Source organism: Cebus imitator, unplaced genomic scaffold (assembly GCF_001604975.1).
Source record: "Cebus imitator isolate Cc_AM_T3 unplaced genomic scaffold, Cebus_imitator-1.0 Scaffold911, whole genome shotgun sequence".
NCBI lineage: Eukaryota > Metazoa > Chordata > Mammalia > Primates > Cebidae > Cebus > Cebus imitator.
This window is the reverse complement of record NW_016108226.1, coordinates 178,526-185,128: the sequence shown is the minus strand read 5'-3', so window position 1 is coordinate 185,128 and position 6,603 is coordinate 178,526. Positions and strand designations below refer to the sequence as shown.

At 40.6% G+C, this 6,603-nt stretch overlaps 1 long non-coding RNA gene across 1 annotated transcript in view; it reads right to left on the bottom strand.

Moving 5' to 3' along the window:
* Nucleotides 1-3,548: 3,548 nt before the first annotated feature.
* LOC119469859 overlaps nucleotides 3,549-6,603 on the bottom strand; it is a 106,643-nt gene continuing 103,588 nt past the window's right edge. The window contains exon 4 of the long non-coding RNA XR_005198708.1: nucleotides 3,549-3,637. This is a non-coding gene — a long non-coding RNA (uncharacterized LOC119469859). The remainder of the gene's footprint in view (nucleotides 3,638-6,603) is intronic.

The following is a 6,603-nucleotide window of genomic DNA, read 5'->3' as shown; positions in this document are numbered from 1 at the left end:
CAATGTGGCACTTCCTGAAGGACCTAGAAATAGAAATTCCATTTGACACAGCAATCCCATTACTGGGTATATACCCAAAGGATTATACATAGCTCTACTATAAAGACACATGCACACATATGTTCATAACAGCACTGTTTACAATAGCAAAGACCTGGAACCAACCCAAATGCCCATTAATGATAGACTGGACAAGGAAAATGTGGCACATATACACCATGGAATACTGTGCAGCCATAAAAAATGATGAGTTTGTGTCCTTTGTAGGGACATGGATGAACCTGGAAACCATCATTCTCAGCAAACAAAACAAGAACAGAAAATCAAATACCATATGTTCTCACTCAGAGGTGGGTGTTGAACAATGAGAACACATGGACAGAGGGAGGGGAGCATCACACACTGGGGTCTGTTGTGGGGGCCAATGGAGGGACAGCAGTGGGGTGGAGAGGTCAGGGAGGGATAACATGGGGAGAAATGCCAGATGTAGGTATGGGGGTATGGAGGCAGCAAACCACATTGCCATGTGTCTACCTATGCAACAATCCTGCATGATCCGCACATGTACCCTAGAACCTAAAGTACAATTTAAAAAAAGCTGTGAGATAGAAGTACCAGGTAACCTATAAAGGAAAACCTATCAGATTAACAGCAGATTTCTCAGTAGAAACCCTACAAGCTAGAAGGGATTGGGTTGCTATCTTTAGCCTCCTCAAACAAAACAATTATCAGTCATGAATTTTGTATCCAATGAAACCAAGCATCATATATGAAGGAAAGATACAGTCATTTTCAGACAAACAAATACCAAGAGAATTCGCCATTACCAAGCCACCACTACAAGAACTGCTAAAAGGAGTTCTAAATCTTGAAACAAATCCTGAAAACACATCAAAACAGAACCTCTTTAAAACAGAAATCACACAGAACCTATAAAACAAAAAATACATATTAAAAAGCAAACAACAACAACAACAACAACAACAAAAACAAAAGTACACAGGCAACAAGAAACACAGTGAATACAAAGGTACCTCACATTTCAATACTAACATTGAATGTAAATGGCCTAAATCCTCCACTTACAAGATACAGAACATTATTTTACCACAGAATGGGTAAAAGCTCATGAACCAACTGTCTGCTGCCTTCAGGAGACTCACCTAACACATAAGGACTCACATAAACTTAAAGGGATGGAAAAAGGCATTTCATGCAAATGGACACCAAAAGCAAGCAGGGATAACTAAGAAATTAGACAGATAGCAACACAATAATAATGGGGGACTTCAATACTCCACTGACAGCACTAGACAGGACATCAAACAGAAAGTGAATAAAGAAACAATGGATTTAAACTATACCTTGGAACAAATGGACTTAACAGATAAATACAGAACATTTCATCCAGCAACCACCAAATACATCCGGATGGGTAGAATTAATATTGTGAAAATGACCGTACTGCCAAAGGTGATCTACTAATTCAGTGCAATCCCCATCAAAATGCCACCATCACTCTTCACAGAATTAGAAGAAAGAATTCTAAAATTCATATGGAATCAAAAAAAAAGCCTGCATAGCCAAAGCAAGTCTAAGCAAAAAGAACAAATCTGGTGGCATTTAGGCACGCCACCTTGCCTAAAATAACAGTTCTTTACTCTCTGTGTCCAGTCAGCCCTCCAATAACACCTTACTCTATTCATTCCTCTGTATTTTTCCTCATATAGCATGTATCACCACCTCACATCCTATTATATATTATATTTTGTGTGTGCATGTGTGGATGTGTATATATGCATGTTTTTGGTATACTAACTAGTATGTACATCCATGAAGACAGAAACTTTTATTCTTATATCCACAACAGTTCTAAGCACATAGCAGACACAAAATAAATATTAATTCAATTGGTGAATAAATGAATCTTATTTTACCAGTTGAATATCAAGATATAAAAGAGAAAATGTAAAGTCCTAGGATCAAGGTTTAAAAAAAAGGAAGAAAAAAAAGACAAAGGTACAGTTTTGCTACTACTTGCAACATCACTACTCTTATGATGATGACCTTACTATGTCTTTGAAGGCTTATATCTAATTTTGTAGAAAAAGGAACTATATCTACCAAAATAATTTCTGAATCATTAGAAATGTTTGTCAGAGCAATCAAAAAATGGAAAACTATGCAAAAGATAGAGTCAGATGATTGATATTTTTAGGTATGTTCAGTTAACAATTTATAGTTTATAAAAACTTTGACTCTCGTAAGAAAAATGGTATCAAAGAGAAATTTCCAGGCTTTTAAAATATATATATATATATATATATATATATATATATATATATATATACACACACACACACACACACACACACACATATATATAATGAGTATCTACTAGTAAAATAGAATTATGAAAAATTATGTTTCCTGACCTGTAAAAAGAGAACACATTCATGCCAATTTCATGGGTCTACCAAGACAAAAAATCAGCTTTTCATTTTGCTCACTACAGAAAAACATTGAAGTGCCATTGTGGTGGCAAGAATGAACAACATTCATTCATTGTTATTTTTCCTTTTGATCCTTTACAGCTGTCAGAGCAGTGATCCTAGCATGGTTCCACGCAGTCAAATCATACTCAACTTCCTTGTCATTATGTAGCTTCTTTTAGATGACAAGAAGAAATTTTAGCAGTTTTCATTATAATGTACATGCTGAATTCTTCATCGTTTACTCTCACACACAGGGATACTAAACACAATTTATTATTGTTCAGACCAATACCAGGGAAGAGAAATCCTTGGTGTTCACAAGTCATGAACCTTTATTCTTCATTTCAATAAGCACAATCAGGAACTCCTCTGATGAGGAAATTACAGGGCAGAAGACTTTCAGTTTCCTACAGTAAGAAGTCGCTCAAAGCCTGGACACACCATATTTTAAATGTCTTACCCAAAAGTCCCACAGAAAAGTTATGTATGAAAATGATATTATTGGCCAGGCATGGTAGCCCATGTCTGTAATCCCAGCACTTTGGGAGGCTGAGGTGGCGGATAGCCTGAGGTCAGGAGTTCGAGACCAGCCTGGCCAATATGGTGAAACCCCGTCTCCACCAAGAAATACAAAAATTAGCTGAGCATCATGGCACCCATCTGTCATCCCAGCTACTCAGGAGGTTGAGGCAGGAGAATCACTTGAACCCAGGAAGCAGAGGTTGCAGTGAACTGAGATCATGCCACCTCACTACAGCCTGGGCAACAAAGCAAAACTCTGTTTTGGAAAGAAAGAGAGGAAAGAAAGAGAGAAAGGGGGGGAGAGAGAGAGGGAGGGAGGGAGAAAGAGAGAAAGAAAGGAGGGAGGGAGAAGGGAAGGAAGGAGAAAGGAAGGAAGGAGAAAGGAAAAGGAGGTAGGGAAGGGAGAAAGGAAAAGGGAGGGTGCGAAGGAAGGGAAGGAGGGAGGGAGGGAAGAAAAACGATATCATTAACAATTTGCAAGGTATTGAGTATCTTGATCATAGAGAGATTTCAGAGAGCCAGTACCTCAGTACTGGCTGACATGGGGACTCTGACAGAAGAGTGGACATCCATGCTGTAGATGCTTCAGTGGTGTCATCACAGGCATAGTTTGATCTCACCTGACACAAAACGTGATTATAGTTTTAAGTAATAATCATAAAGGCAAGAAATTTATGTTTCAGTCTAATAAAAACACTAAGATCTTCCTTAGCCAAGCAGCTGAAATCCTGCTAATGAGATTCATCACTGGCCTGCTTAATTACCTCATACATCTTTATCTGCTGATTCCAGCTCTCTACACATGCAGATATACACATCATTCCTCATAGATTATGTGAATCTCCTAAGAGTAAAACATTCCTGAACAAAACACTATATGCTTAGGTAATGTAGCAGAATGATCTTTGAAGAACCCATCAAAAGATTTAACTATTAAGTCTGTTCCTGGACAAGTTATTTTTCAATTAATGTTCCATGAGTAAATCTATTGGAAGCACTGTGGTGGTTAAACCTGGAGAATAGAAAGATCACTCTGATGATAGTTTGGACCTCCACGTCAAGGATATGGGCACATCCAACTGTATGTGTATTTCTACAGTCTCATAGAAAAAATAGGATATGGCCACAGAGAATTATAGTATTACTCTATTCACTGCCACAGTAAGATGCATTTTTTATGAATTAAGAATCTCTCCATCTTTAACTATAGTCTCTAAAAGTCTAAAACATCTATTCTTTGAATATTTCGTATCACTGGCCTGTAAAACTCCCTTGGCCTGATGCTTTGGTGGTGCTGACTGGAGAAAGAGCTCGATTTTTAACAGTCATTATTATTTGTTTTATGTTTATTTGTCTTCTTGGGTTTTGTTCATCATTATCAATTTGCTTCTGAATTTTAACAATATATTTAACTCAATATATCTAAAATCCTATCATTTCAACATATAATCAAAATTTAAAATTTTTAATGAGACATTTTACATTCTTAGTAAATAATGTCTCCTGAGTCCAGTACGTGTTCTACACTACAGTACATCTCAATTCACACTGAACACATTTCAAGTGCTCATAGTCCCACGTGGCTAGAGACTACCACATCAAGCAGGGCAGCTGCAAATCTTACCTCCACTGACTTTTGAAACCTAATGACTCTCACACTACCTTATTCTGTAGTGACTCTGCTGGAAATACCTTGTCTAGATTCTGACATGACTTCCCATTTCTAAGCTACTGTTCCCACTGAACTTTTAACTCCTGAATCACCGATTCCAGAAATGGACACTTTGCTTGGTTTTCTCAATACCTATTCCCTGTCTGACTAACATTGTCCTGCTGCTACATAGCTGGCATGACATCAAGTAATTATTTAGTCTTTGCTCATCAAAAGAGAGTTCTATTTTTGTAGAAAAGGTATCATTGAGTGGAAGAAAATGCTGAATTCTCTGTGGATTCTTTAGATTTACCTATGGGGAGCCTAACTATTTGGAGTATAAAACTATTATCTGGTTCCCAGATCTACTCATGGCTACTAACTGCTTGCTGACATAGTACACAGAAGAAAACAGCTTTTAAACATCAGATGCTAAATGTTATCTGGGTCTCTCTCTTTAAATTTGTTCAGTGAAAAATTCCTAATTTGTTCTTACAGGCCAATGAATGATTCAATGTTTCAAGTAGGATGGGGCCAATGTTACCCTCTGAGAAAGACAGAGTAAAAAAAAGTAGAGGATCGATCCAAGATGGCCGTTTAGGAACAGCTCAGGATTGCAGCTCCCAGTGAAAGCACAGAGGGTGAGTGGATGCTGCATTTTTATTGCCCACAGACTAGGAAATTCCCAGGCGGAGGAGCTCCACAGGTCACCAGCGCGGCTGTTTCGGCCAGCGCGGCTGTGCCGCCGGCGCTGCTGCTTTGCCACACACAGCTGCTTTTCCAGCGCCCTGGAGCAGCGGTTCTCCATGCAAAATACACCAGTCTGGATGCCCTTTTGGCTGGCGATTGGAGCCACGGGAAGTCGCCCATTCGTCTATTTAAAAGGGAGACTGAGCAGGGAGCCAGGACAGTAGATTCCAGGGCCAAAAAACGCTCCACGAATCTCAGTGTCGCTGTTTAAGCCAGCGCAGTGACTTGCCACAGGGGAAAAAAAAAAAAAAAAAAGCCTCTGAGGCAGGGAGCCAGGTGATCGGGCTCGGCTGGTCCCACTCCCACAAAAGAACAGCAATCAGAAACTCTCTGGATTGAGAGTTTCACAGCAAGCACTGCTGAACACGGGATGGTCCAGCTCTGTGGGGGAGGGGTGCCCGCCATTACCAAGGCAGCCCACCACTACGGAGGTAGTCAGCCAATGCTGAGGCAGCCCGCTGTTGCCAAGGCAACCCGCCACTGCAGAGAGACTCCACTCCAACAGAGGTGGGCCACCATTGCCAAGGCAGTTCTAACTACACCCATATAAACAGGATTTTGGGGAAGTTCACTCGGCAGCTGGGCGGAGCCCACAGCAGCTCAGCAAAGCCTCTACAGGCAGACAGTGACTAGGCTGCCTCCTTGCTGGGCAGGGCAGCTCTGAAGGGAAAAAAAAAGAAGGCAGCAGCATAACGGAAACTCATAAAGCCCTAAACCCCTGGGACAGAGCACCTGGGAACAAAAAGCGGTTTATGAGTTCTGTTGCAGCAGACCTAAACGTACCTGCCCAGCAGCTCCGAATGAACAATGGAGCTCACAGCTCAGCGTTTGAGCTCCTATAAAGAAGAGACCATCTCCTGAAGCAGCTCCCTGACCGCTGTATATCCAAAGAGCCACCTCATAAAGGAGAGATCAGATTGACACTTGGCGGGTATCCCTCTGGGACAAAGATAGCAAAAGAAGAAAACTGGTAACGGCCCTTACTGTTCAGAAGCTGCTGCAGGTGATCCGCAGGCAATCAGGGCCTGGAATGGACCTCAGCAGACCTACAGCAGAGGGGCCAGACTATCAGAAGGAAAACCAAGAAACAGAAATAACTTCATCATCAACAAACAGAACGTCCACTCAGAGACCCAATCTGAAAGCCAGCAACTACAAAGAAGACAGGTAGATAAATCCATAAAG